At 42.2% G+C, this 14,205-nt stretch overlaps 1 protein-coding gene across 29 annotated transcripts in view; it reads left to right on the top strand.

The window, feature by feature from the left end:
* Positions 1-14,205, top strand: part of Gpo1 (glycerophosphate oxidase 1) — a 60,515-nt gene that overhangs the window by 3,407 nt on the left and 42,903 nt on the right. For 6 of the 29 annotated variants that reach the window (XR_011229940.1, XM_069333312.1, XM_045753258.2 and 3 more), the window contains exon 1: positions 8,227-8,740. The exons of 5 other annotated variants lie outside the window; for them this stretch is intronic. The gene's annotated coding sequence lies outside the window, so the exon portion shown is untranslated. Of the gene's footprint in view, positions 1-8,226; positions 8,759-10,742; positions 11,402-13,897; positions 14,032-14,205 lie in introns of those variants that run through there. 18 more of the 29 variants (XM_069333314.1, XM_045753252.2, XM_045753254.2 and 15 more) reach the window with 14 other exon arrangements.

The following is a 14,205-nucleotide window of genomic DNA, read 5'->3' as shown; positions in this document are numbered from 1 at the left end:
ACAGATGAGACCATGGCTGCCGTGTGTGTGTGTGTGTGTGTGTGTGTGTGTGTGTGTGTGTGTGTGTGTGTGTGTGTGTGTGTGTGTGTGTGTGTGTGTGTGTGTGTATAAACTGTATGTAAACCTTACCACCGCCGCCTCCCACGGGACGGGTATGGGTGCACAATAAATGACTAAACAGGCTGTGTAACTTTTCCCCTCTACTTTATCTGGTAACCTTGCCCGATGAACAAGGGGAAGTTGTGAGTGTTGATCTCGAGTGATAAGTGATGTTATCACCAGAGTCAAGTGTCCGGACACAGAGATACTCGGAGGAACCGGGCGCGCCTCCACACACCAGGCTCCCTCACCCCTCTACCACAACCAGGGCCACTGAGACAGACAGAATGTCATAAGCTAGTCAGGGTCAGCCCAAATGCTATGGGCTGACCCTGAGCATTTGGGTCATACACATGTTAGACATACACAGGGAGAGTGAGTGAGGGAGTTTACCCCAAGGGGCGAGTTTACTGGGCAGCGTCACTTATCCTGTGAGTGGACACACCGCCATAGCTGTATGTTCAACACTCCCCAATAGGAAGAAATCCCGCTAGGTTGTTCATCCTGTCACTTGTACCCAGACACAGCTGGGACTGGCTTAAATGGCTCACGTGAACAGTTTATCAAACAAGAAGATTAACATTTACATGATAACTTACGTTATCATGTGGGAGCAAAGTAGCGGAATCCTTTCAGCCATCATATTCATTCGCGGTTTACCCAACCCATGTGAGCTCAGAGGGACTTAGTGGAACCTATAGTCTTGAGTCATATGCTCAGGAAAATAGAAGAATTAGACCATTAAAGCTGGAATTTTCAAATAAGGTGCCACCAAAAAACTGATAGAAAAATGACGGATTTTTTTCTGGAAAATGTCTGAAGCAAATAACACTGTAATGATTGGTCAAGTCGTTGAATCTTGGTAGGAAGAGGGAAGATGGCAGCGCGGGGCAGGTACACCCTCCACCCACCAGAGGCCTCCACAACACCAAACACACACACACACACACACACACGACACAGTATGCCAATAAGACCAAGCTGCAAGTCTGTTAAATCAACCACCAATTGTGACAGAACAATAAAGGAGTAATAGTGCGTGTTTAAGGAAGACTACAACTATATATAGTGCCTACTGGAGAATATAATATTTAATGGCATGTGGCAGGAAGGGGGAGATTTTTTTTTACTTGAGAAGGAAGTTGAAAAATTAACCTAAGTTAATTTTTACAATTTTATTTTTTCCTTGCGATAATAGATGCGTTTCATTATATATATATATATATATATATATATATATATATATATATATATATATATATATATATATATATATATGTCGTACCTAGTAGCCAGAACTCACTTCTCAGCCTACTATGCAAGGCCCGATTTGCCTAATAAGCCAAGTTTTACTGAATTAATATATTTTCTTTAATTTTTTCTTATGAAATGATAAAGCTACCCATTTCATTATGTATGAGGTCAATTTTTTTTTATTGGAGTTAAAGTTAACGTAGATATATGACCGAACCTAACCAACCCTACCTAACCTAACCTAACCTATCTTTATAGGTTAGGTTAGGTTAGGTAGCCGAAAACATTAGGTTAGGTTAGGTTAGGTAGGTTAGGTAGTCGAAAAAACATTAATTCATGAAAACTAGGCTTATTAGGCAAATCGGGCCATGCATAGTAGGCTGAGAAGTGAGTTCTGGCTACTAGGTACGACATATATATATATATATATATATATATATATATATATATATATATATATATATATGTCGTACCTAGTAGCCAGAACGCACTTCTCAGCCTACTATTCAAGGCCCGATTTGCCTAATAAGCCAAGTTTTCATGAATTAATGTTTTTTCGTCTACCTAACCTACCTAACCTAACCTAACCTAGCTTTTTTTGGCTACCTAACCTAACCTTACATATAAATATAGGTTAGGTTAGGTTAGGTAGGGTTGGTTAGGTTCGGTCATATATCTACGTTAATTTTAACTCCAATAAAAAAAAATTGACCTCATACATAGAGAAAAGGGTAGCTTTATCATTTCATAAGAAAAAAATTATAGTAAATATATTAATTCAGGAAAACTTGGCTTATTAGGCAAATCGGGCCTTGAATAGTAGGCTGAGAAGTGAGTTCTGGCTACTAGGTACGACATATATATATATATATATATATATATATATATATATATATATATATTATATATATATATATATATATATATATATATATATATATATATATATATGTTTTGTAACCTTTAAATACACAATAAAGGAAAAAAAAAGGGGGAAGGGGGTGATAGGAGAAAAGCACACAGAAACTGAATTGGAGGAGACCTACATTCCCTCCAATGCGTTATGTGTGGTTTCCTCCGAGGCTATGGGTCCCCCTTCTTCCAGCCAGAGGTGGTACTCCCTTCCCTATTATATATATATTTATATATAATATCCGTTGATGAGGTGAAGGTGAATCCCCTCACTTGTGGGCCAATAGGTCCATTGCCTTTTACCAATCTCCTATGCAGCCATGATGACGGAGAATGTATGTTGCATGTTTCGTCGTGTTCTCCAAGTTGGCAAAGTGTAATTTGGTGCTAGTTGACTGTTGATAGATGACTTAGATTGTTGGAGGTATAATGTCCCGCTGATGTCCACTCTTCTGTTGTTGTTGTATCTAACGATTATTTTGGTGTTGTTTATCAGGATATCTCTGGTGATGATTACCTCGAAAAGATGTTATCGTCTTGCATATATATATAGAGTTCGTTGGGGCTGACAGTCCACAAGTGGGCATGTGAAGGCATAGACGGCATTCATCTCTTTCAGGGGGGTTTGGTGCCAGGAGAGTTTTTCATGAGCAATTTGCCAGTCTTCTTGCTCCTATAGTAATTATTAGTTAAATTTTCTGACTGGTGTCAGTGGGGGTTACATATATATATTAATAAAAAAATTTAGGACCCTCTCCTTCATTTTGTGGGCCGTGGAGACGCTCCTGTAGAATATTTTAATAGTATGGGTCCAATAAGGCACTGTGATTTGTTTCGTCTGAGGTCGCATGGCGGCTCGCGTTCCTTTTGAAGATTTCTTCTACATGTGAGTTAGTCTCCATTAGCGATAAGGACCTGCCGCCTTACTCTACCGAGGACCTGGTCGACCTGCTCCCAACTGGAGCTGTGTGTGAGGGCGCGGTTGACATAGGCGCTCACAACTCTCCGCTTGTGCAAATCTGGACAATAATATTTACCTGAGGGTCACTATCTCTCTCTAGTGGCCTCGACGAGGACAGGAAGCCGGCGACTTGTCAAAATTCCCCCCATTTGCCCTAATTTTTCAAGCTCAATTTTAAAAGTTCAACAGAGTTTTGGCCTTTACGGTTTCGGCGGGAAGGTGATTCCATGAGTTTATAACCCTGTGGGGTGACACAGCATCTCCTGTTTTCAGTGCTACATTATGGCTTGTTGGGGGTTGATGCCGTTGCTCCGGATACCAGGCTTACCAGACTGGCTATTGTGGCCTTCTGTGGTAAAAATTGTAGATGTATTTCTTGAGATATTTGTTCGTATCATTTGGAGTAGGAAGGTCTAAGGTTCGGAACATGTTGGTGGTTTTTATTTCGGATTATGGATTGGTAGAGTGGAGGTGTCCACGGTGGCTGAACGTCTGGGGTTCTTGAAGGACACGCTGGTGTGATAAATACTCAACCTGGTGTAATAAATGCATTACAGTACAAATAATTCATACTGAATCCACATTGCTCCTCTTGACAACCTGTTTCTGAATTTCACTAACGGCCAGAAGACAGATTGTTGACAGCAGTCAATACAGCAATCTCGTATCGACTGCAGTAACGGAGCAGTAAGTCTTGTCGCAAGACAGAGAACTGTTAACCTGTCAGTCATGCACAACACTACTGTTCCACACAGAAGAGTGAGGGGAGACATGATAACCACCTACAAAATTCTCAGGGGTATTGACAGGGTGGACAAAGACAAACTCTTCAGCACGGGTGGAACACGAACAAGGGGACACAGGTGGAAGCCGAGTACCCAAATGAGCCACAGAGACATTAGAAAGAATTTTTTCAGTGTCAGGGTAGTTAGTAAATGGAATGCCCTAGGAAGTGATGTGGTGGAGGGTGACTCCATACACAGTTTCAAATATAGATATGATAGAGCCCAGTAGGCTCAGGAACCTATACACCAGTTGATTGACAGTTGAGAGGCGGGACCAAAGAGACAAAGCTCAACCCCCGCAAGCACAAACAGGTGAGTACACAGATCGCTGCTGCTCTGATTTATAGTTGGATCCTGCTTGTAAGGCTTCAAATAGATGAAGGCTCCAGTGTTCATAGAGCTTACCAAACAGGCCTGACATTGTAAGGTTTAGCCCCTTATGTCCACTTACTGACCTTGTTGTAACTGGCGCATTATTTTATTGAACTTTACTGACGTTCGAGTGAGTTCTTTGTTGTGTCTTCGTCAAGTTGTGGATAGAGGTGGTTTTCACGGCTTCTTATTTCAGTGCATTCCATTTATATATCTTTCGTATAGGGTGAGTATGTCCTTATATTTCTTCGACTCCTTTGTGTTTCTAGCTTCCATCTATGTTTTCTTGTCCTGTTTTCTGTTACTTTAAAGATACTGTTCTTGGCCACCTTGTCTATTCTCAATGTTATATATGCTGGGAATATCACCCGCTGTGCCATGCCAGTCTCTTTTTCTTCCCCTAGTACCTTTACAGCATCAACAAACATGTTCATAGTATATTATTCACTCTGGTGGATCGTTTATGTAAACTATGAACATAACTGGTGTTTGAACTGACTCTTGTGGTACTCTGTTATGAACATCTTTTCAATCTGATATAATGTCCCTGATAAAATCATTGTCCTGATCTTTCTGTCAGTTTTTGTTTTATCCTTAACAAAAGTGTGCCAGTCACCCCTCCAGTATGTTCCAGCGTCCTGAACAACCACTTGTGTGGGACTCTGTGCCACAGATTGGAACTGTTTGTTTGTAGATTGGAACTATGTTTACACTTATTTTGTCTACGTCATCTTGAAGGACATGACAATCGTCGAACTCTATTATCTTCCCAAGAGAGAGAGAGAGAGAGTGTGTGTGTGTGTGTGTGTGTGTGTGTGTGTGTGTGTGTGTGTGTGTGTGTGTGTGTGTGTGTGTGTGTGTGTGTGTGTGTGTGTGTGTGTTTACTAGTTGTGTTTACTAGTTGTGTTTTTACGGGGGTTGAGCTTTGCTCTTTCGGCCCGCCTCTCAACTGTCAATCAACTTGTTTACTAACTACTTTTTTTTTTTTTTTTTCACACCACACACACACACACCCCCCAGGAAGCAGCCCGTGACAGCTGACTAACTCCCAGGTACCTATTTACTGCTAGGTAACAGGGGCATTTAGGGTGAAAGAAACTTTGCCCATTTGTTTCTGCCTCGTGCGGGAATCGAACCCGTGCCACAGAATTACGAATCCTGCGCGCAATTCACCAGGCTACGAGGCCCCTTTGTGTGTGTGTGTGTGTGTGTGTGTGTGTGTGTGTGTGTGTGTGTGTGTGTGTGTGTGTGTGTGTGTGTGTGTGTGTGTGTGTGTGTGCGTGTGTGGCCACTTGCAATGTCAACACGGTATGCAGACGATGAGTCACAATAACGTGGATGAAGATACACAACTTGATAATGGTCCTGGACGGACCGAAACGTGGTCGTTTTTTCACTTTGTGATGTGTGGTTTGGTCATCTGAGCACGACGGAACAAGCTCATCCTCATTTCGGTTAGCCGGCTGTTATGGTGACGAAGAGAAGGGTATTATCAGGGGGAAAGCGCCAAGATCATTACGACTAAACAGCACTTGGAAGGCGTCAGGATAAGGATTTGGTTTGGATTGGTAAAGGAATGGTGCCTAACCACTTGGACGGTCGGGGATTGAACACCGACCTGCATGACGTACAGTCGTTCTATCATCCAGCCAAAGTGGTTTGGTGTTATAGCGGCGTGTTTGCAATATTTTTATCGGTGAATGACAATACGCCATCGCCCTTATTGCTGCATTCTGCTATTCGGCAAGACTCGGTGATTCCACTCCAGTTTCGGAAAGTGGTAGTTACTTCATCTTGTGTTGAAATACTAGATTGTGAAGCTCCGTTACGTTAGTCACACCGCACACAGCTCTCAGCCCTCGTCCACCACACATTACTGTGTGTGGTTTGGTCACATCTATCCTCAAATTGGACATGTTGTGTCTTCTGTTTGTCTATAATATTGGACTTTATTCTTGAAATCTATTACATATTTTAGTGTGGAGCTGCGTATGCTCTTTGGCTGTGTATACTCTTGTAGACCGTTGATAGCCTCGTATCATATGTAGATAAATACACATTGTTCAAAGGTTAATTATTGTATTATTACTAATGCATATAGTATGCTGAGAATTGTACCTCGGTCATAGTAGCCTATGCACTTTTGAATTCAGATAATTTTCTCATATTTTGTGACCATACACTGTAACATTGTATATAGAACCATTCTTAGATTATTACCTCATTTGTAATTTGATTACAAATGAGGCAAAAGAAACCCGATTGTTACTAAGTTTACCGCAAATATAATTTTTTTAACTTAAAGATCATGGGGTCCAGCAGTTGGTGGACCCTTATCATGTGACTGTGTAACCTTTCCCACACCACCCACACGACGCCTATGGGGTACATTATAAGGCTAAATTTTACTAAGAATTTCTAAATTGGGTAATTTACCTAGGAATCGTAAATATGTGGTCCTATGTTTAGTAAGATTTACTTAGAATTTATATGCTGTGCATGCTGTGCATTTTTAGACATGTTAAATATTTCAATTAGGTTTGTATACAGAAATTAACTTTACATACTCCGACAAGTATACATGATGTTATAACTAAACAGTTATGCTTGCGGAGCTCTGTGGCTCACCTGAGTCACAGTTTCCACCTGTGTCCCCTTGTTTGTGTTCCACCCATGATAAATACTTTGTCTTTGTCCACCCTTTAAATTCCTGGGAATTTTGTAGGTGGTGATCATCTCGCCCCTAACCCTTATGTCTTTCAGGGACGTGAGGTTTAATGCCGGTAGCCTTTCTTCGTAACTCATACCTCTCGGCTCCGGGACAAGTCTGGTGGCATACCTCTGAATCTTCTCCAACTTTGTCTTGTGTTTAACTAAGCATGTACTCCAGGCTGGAGCTGCAAACTCAATAATTGGTCTGACATATGTAATATACAGCGTTCTGGATTTCTTACTCATGTTTCTAATGGCAATTCTTATGTTGGCCAGACTAGCATATGCCGCTGGTGATATCCCTTTGATGTGGACTTCTGGGAACAGGTTCGTTGCGATATCAACCCCCAGATCTTTCTTTCTACTAGACTCTTTTTAAGTATTTCACCTCCCAGATGGTACTTTGTGTTCGGCCTTTTGCTCCCTTCACCTAATTTTAACTTACTTGAGTTAAACTTTAGTAACCATTTCCTAGACCATTCTTCCAGCTTGTCCAGGTCGTCTTGTAGTCTACCCTGTGGAAGATCGTTTATATATCAGAAACAGGATGGGTCCAAGTACAGAGCCCTATGGGACTCCGCTGGTGACATCTTGGCACTCAGAAACGAACTAGGGGTTCAGTTCCTGAACCAATTATGTGCCTCTGTAACCCTTTACACCACCGCCCACGGGATGGGTATGGGGTGCATAAATAAAGAAATTGAATTGAGGTCTTTTCCCCTTACGGTAACACTCTGTATTCTGTTTAGATACTCTCTTATCCACTGGAGCACCTTATCTGTTATTCCTGCCTGTTTCTCCAACTTTTGTAACAGCCTTTTATGGGGTACTGTGTCAAAAGCTTTCTGACAGCCTAGTGCTACAAATTAATTTTATGTTAAAATGTGAGGGAGCGATATCGTCTGACTGCCATTGTTTCAATAATCCCGGTTCGTGTTAAACATAAATAAATTTGATTAAAGCTAAGTAATTTACATTCATGGTGAGTAGATACACTCACCACGAATGCAAATTACGAATGTTGCAGTAGATGCACCTTTGCGTTTATTAAAGCCAGGTATTTGTCAAAACTAATATTATAAATTCCATAATAAATTAGGATAAAACTTTGGGTAGATAGTGAGGTGCTGTGTGATGATGTAACCGGTGTTGGCCGGTGAGAGTGTGTGTCTAGCGCCACAGCTTTGACGGGATCCACTCACTGAGCACCGCCGGCCACCTCCTCCTGTCCCCTTGCTGGCTCGCGATGCCTGACAGCTTCAGTGTGTAGTGGAGTTAGTGGCGGTGGGGCTGACAGCTTCAGTGTGTAGTGGAGTTTGTGGCGGTGGGGCTGACAGCTTCAGTGTGCAGTGGAGTTTGTGGCGGTGGGCTGACAGCTTCAGTGTGTAGTGGAGTTTGTGGCGGTGGGCTGACAGCTTCAGTGTGTAGTGGCGGTGCACCACAAGGCGGTGGGGGCTGACAGCTTCAGTGTGTAGTGGAGTTTGTGGCGGTACACCACAAGGCGGTGGGGCTGACAGCTTCAGTGTGTGGTAAAGATTCTGGCGGTGCACCTCAAGGAGAGCTTCAGGCTTCATTGAAGTTTAACGGAAACTTGCATCACTCCTCAAGTGTCAGGAATTTACGACCGCTGAACGGAGACATCCATGTGAGTTGTTGACGCTAGGTAAAGTTCATAATATGAAGTGGTAACCTTTTCTAAAATTGTCATAGACCTTGTTGCTGTTGGTATGAAGGGCAGGACACCTTGTGTAATATTAGCATAATTATTATTGTTATACGTCACACCGGCACTTATCATATGGGACCCTAGAGACGTATTTTGTGTAACAATTACGAATTACTGTTACATAAACCTCTCTTCCTGTTCGTGTGTACTTCTTATAACGAATACAAATATTAATTAACATTTACGAAAATAGCGTTGTTATTAGAGTACTCACCTAGTTGTGGTTGCGGGGGGTTGAGCTTTGGCTCTTTGGTCCTGCCTCTCAACCGTCAATCAAATGATGTACAGATTCCTGAGCCTACTGGGCCGTCATATCTACATTTGAAACTGTGTATGTAGTCTGTCTCCACCACATCACTTCCTAGAGCATTCCATTTATTAACTACTCTGACACTGAAAAAGTTCTTTCTAATGTCTCTGTGGCTCATTTGGGTACTCAGCTTCCACCTGTGTCCCCTTGTGCGTGTACCACCCATGTTAAATAATCCATCCTTGTCCACCCTGTTAATTCCCCTGAGAATTTTCTATGTGGTGATCCTGTCTCTCCTAGCTCTTCTGTCTTCCAGCGACGTGAGGTGCAGTGTGTGAGACCAGCTGTGGGTTGGGTGCCAAAGGGGTTTTGCCCAAACACTGACAGTAACGTCGGCGATTGTTTGATTTTTGGAGTTTTCTCTCCAGTGGTAGATTAATTAATAGATTGAAATATACATAAAACTAGGTAATAGTCCATACTGTGTACAACGCTTAACAAACACACAACTTTATGCTATTAATTATTAGGGATATAGCACGTTGCGTTTTGACGTATACGTTACCTAAGACCAAAAACTGATGTACAAGAAATGGTTTGTGTCAGCAGACTTAACACTTCTTTTGTGTTCACTTCAACACTTCTCCAGCTTGTACCCAATGTTGTGGGTTCTGACCCTTATTATTTCTAATTCCAACTTAGGATAGTACCTCCAATAACATGATCCCCTGCCTAACTAATCGACTCTCTCGTGAGGCACAGTATCACAAGTTTTGCTCAAGTAAAGTTATACATCGTCACAGCCCTCTCCACTATCATAAAACATAAGAGTGAAGGTAACTGCGGAAGGCCTATTTGCCCATACGAGGCAGCTCCTATTTACATCAGATGTCTCAAAAATGCTGTAAAAGAAAGAGATCAATATGGTCAAAGACGAGCAGCCTTTGTACATCCCTGTTGTGAATCCTTTATCATACTAAGCGGTTCAAAATGTGACTTGCATTACTTTGAAACAAATTAAGAAAAGGACAAAATTGAGTATTAAAGATATATTACTTTGAATACTATATGAAAGATTCAAGCAGTACTAACACATAAAAATATTATTCCCATATGTAAACACGTCCTTCACATATGGAAGGGGGAAAGTCTACGTGGAAGGCCGCAGTGTACATGAGAGCATGATTAGTATACACATATTACTGGCAATACCGTTCTGATGTTTGCGGAAAGATAATGAATGTAAAGTACGTGGTATGGTGCGGGCACACGCTGGGGCATTGTGTACAGCAGTGTACACTGTTCCATTACTACACAAACATAGACATTTGTGTGAATATTGTGGGGAAGACTATTTTTAGGACTAAGAACCTTGCCACAAAAAAATATATAACAAAACTGAGAGGAGAGAATGCTGGTATCCATTAATATTATTTCAGTATAATAATTTATGGTTATTCACTAATCATTATTAGTCACCATAATTAATTATCCACTTTAATTATCTATTTATTCGTTATAATGAGCTAGTATGCTTCTTCATTTAAGGATTATCAATTATTTAATCACTTATGATTAATTAATTATTTGTATTTAATAAATAATTAATTATTATTATTATTATAAAAATAAATTAAGTCCCACTCTGTGAGCGTTTTCTTCCAACCGCAGAATGCTGGTGTTGAGACAGTAGTGGTGTCTCTTGACAGGAGAGAGACAGTGGTGGTGTCTCGTGACAGGAGAGACAGTGGTGGTGTCTCTTGACAGGAGAGAGACAGTGGTGGTGTCTCGTGACAGGAGGGACAGTGGTGGTGTCTCGTGACAGGAGAGACAGCAAGGATGTAAGGAGAGTATGATAAGTGAGATGAATGAGTCAGAAGAGAGAGCGAGCCGCGGCCGGGAGCTGTTAGTGGTCATCCTGCTGATGACACCCTCTCTACGTGTAAGATTGAAGGACGTTACATCTACCACCACTATATGAACCTCATGACACCACGTGAACAAATCCACAAGGGCCGTGACGCGGATTCGAACTTGCGTCCGAGAGCATCCCAGACGCTGCCTTAATCGACTGAGCTGGTCTCATGACACCACACTCGACCTGGTCGTCACAGCCCGTCCTCTTGAACGTTCCCGACGTTACCTTCAGGTTACCTTGAGGTGTTTTCGGGGCTAAGCGTCCCCGCGGCCCGGTCGTCGACCAGGCCTTCACGTTCCTGAACTGGTCAACCAGGCTGTTGGACGCGGTTGCTCGCAGCCTGACGTATGAGTCACAGTCTGGTTGATCATTAAGCTGTTCTACTAAACACTGATTGGAAAAGTACTGATAGGTAAGTGTTGATAGGTAAGCGTACATGCACATACGACCAGCTCGGGTGTGGTCGATGTCCCGTTTTCTGTTTGTGGGTCCTCGGATTGGTTAGGACCAGGCACTTTAGTACAGTAGTTCAGTCACGTTGGAAACGCTCAGGATGATTGGCTGTGAAGTGACGTCTGGCTCTATACCCCGCCTATTATTAGCCTTGTTGTGCTAATAATGACATGCACGATATGCCTTGTTGCGCATGATGCGTTATATCAAACTATTCTGACGTTTGCATTCTTTGTCGAATCTGGCCATGAAGTTGTTGATGTTGGTGGCTTCCATAGCTTTTTTTCAGTACATTCCACTTGTTGACCACCTGTAGCTCTGTAATTTTTCAATTTTAGTTGTATTCTTGGGATTACAGGCCGGTGCTTCATATTCCTGTATAAGTCTTAACAAAAAGTGTGTAGATTGCCTTAAAAGATTCCTGAATTAAGTTTCTAGATGACGTTGTAATGTTTGACAGCGTCTCATATGATGCCTATGTCATCCCGCCTAGATGTGCCTCTGGTTGTATGTAGTGTTGGAAATTGTATCCATTCTCAGAACTCTCCAGTGACCGTAGTTACCTGCCCCCTTGCCGTGGCGACACCATCTATTCTCCTTTCTTCCTCTCACGTTTTCGTTACATTAAACTTATTGCGATTGAACTCCAGCAACCATTTCTGGCGTGTGCGTTTTGGCGTGTGCGCTGGCGTGTGTGCGCTGGCGTGTGTGCGCTGGCGTGTGTGTGCTGGCATATGTGGGGTTGCGTGTCGGGGTGTGGAGACCCACACCAGTTAGGCTGGTTATGATGCAACATGAGGGGCTAAGAGCAACCGTCATGCGCCAGACACACCTTCAGGGCTGCTGTTTCAGGGACCCAGGACCACCCCACCACAAGGACACTAGGTGTTACAAGGCCTTTAAGTAATTTTGGTTGTGGCCGGTAGTGTGAACAGAGCCTTTATCGTGTTATAAATGAGCCCAGCTCTAATGTTATGATTTTCAGAATTCCAGTACAATTTTGAGAGCACTCGTGAACAAATACTGTTCACAAGGGGTTCTTCCTGGGTTTAGTGTCACGAGGGGTAGAACAGTGTGAGCTTGTTTACTAGCGCTATACAATGTCAGGTTTCACCCTGAGGACTCCTCCATGTTTAGCTGACTTCTCGCCGATAATTTCAGCCATCTGTTAGGAGGTCGGGCCACTTTCTGGAATGTATTATAACATTCCCTCACGATGTTTTATAGTTTTGTCTTACCTTTCAGTATCTTCTGTATCGCGCCAGAGTGGAATCTCGCCATGGTCTGTCCAATTATGCCCCGCTCATATATCATCCACAGACAAAACGCCTTGAAAATCATTTTAAGCTGACCAATAAACTCGCCCCTTGGTGCAAAATTTAAATTTAAATTTAGCTACTTCTATGTCTATTTAAGAGTCGTAGCGGTAATATATATACTGTACTAGGTATTGGACATACATGTATTTTGTCAGTCATTTAACAATACTCATTAGACGTATTTAAATCCTTTCACTAGCTCTGGTGACTTTAAAATCAGTTTAGAGAATGAATGACTATTTATCACAGAGTAAATTCAGGGGGATTATTAATTAACTATCATATGCATCAGCTAGGCATATATAATAACCAGACAAGTGAATCAATGAAAGAATGTTGGAGTTCCTTGAATTACAAAAATAGGCGAATTTATTGACTGTCACTTTAAATTAACCTTGAAACATCCTATAGGTAAGATACTCTGACATAACTTAAGACACTTAAGGACATAACTTAAGGACTGAGAACAGGAAATGCTTTTTCACCCACAGGGTTATAAACCAATGGAACCGCCTACCCGCCGAAGCTGTAAATGCCAAAACTATGTTAAAATTTAAAATCTACCTGGAAAAGATCAAGGGAAATGGGGGGGGGGGATCTTCGACAAGCCACCGGCTTCCTGTCCTTGCCAAGGCCATTAGGGTTAGTGGTCCTCGGATAAATCAGGTAATTATCAGGTACTTAAGTAATTATGAACACGGGTTACGGAACAAAGGCACCTACTGATTCTCGGGAAACTTAAAAGACAAACTCGATCCACCATCAATTTCTGTCATTGCAATTCCACATGAAACCAGTTTAAAGTTTTACAGCCATTTACGTTAATAATCGATTAACTCTACCAAACTAAACTCTACGGCAAGTAAATCTCACGTCGTTGGAAGAGAGAAGAGTTAGGAGAGACATGATTACATCCTACACAGTTCTCAGAGGAATTGATAGGGTGGACAAAGACAGCCTATTTAGCATGGGTGGAACACGAACAAGGGGACATAGGTGGAAATTGAGTACTCAAATGAGCCACAGAGACATTATAAATATATTTTCAGTGTCAGGGTAGTTAACAGATGGTTTGCATTAAGCAGTGATGTGGTGGAGGCAGACTCCATACACAGTTTCAAATGTAGATATGATAGAGCCCAGTAGGCTCAGGAACCTGTTCATCAGTTGATTGACAGTTGAGAGGCGGGATCAAAGAGACAGAGCGGAACTCCCGCAAGCACAACTAGGCGAGTACAAGAGGCTGGCGGGCGGCCACCAAGTTGCCCCGGTGAGACCTGTGTTCCTGCTCCCAGCCTCCCACCACCCCTTCTTTGTGTCTGCCAGCGGCCGACAAATTCCTTCCCCTCTCAACGTTCTCTATCTGTGCATATTATTTGCATCCTGCTACTATGACATTAGGAGATGCAAGAAATCTGTTGTTCAGGGCTTCAACAACCGGGAG

Source organism: Procambarus clarkii, chromosome 29 (assembly GCF_040958095.1).
Source record: "Procambarus clarkii isolate CNS0578487 chromosome 29, FALCON_Pclarkii_2.0, whole genome shotgun sequence".
Classification (NCBI taxonomy): Eukaryota; Metazoa; Arthropoda; class Malacostraca; order Decapoda; family Cambaridae; genus Procambarus; species Procambarus clarkii.
The sequence above is the reverse complement of the archived record's forward strand: the minus strand, read 5'-3'. Positions and strand labels throughout refer to the sequence as shown.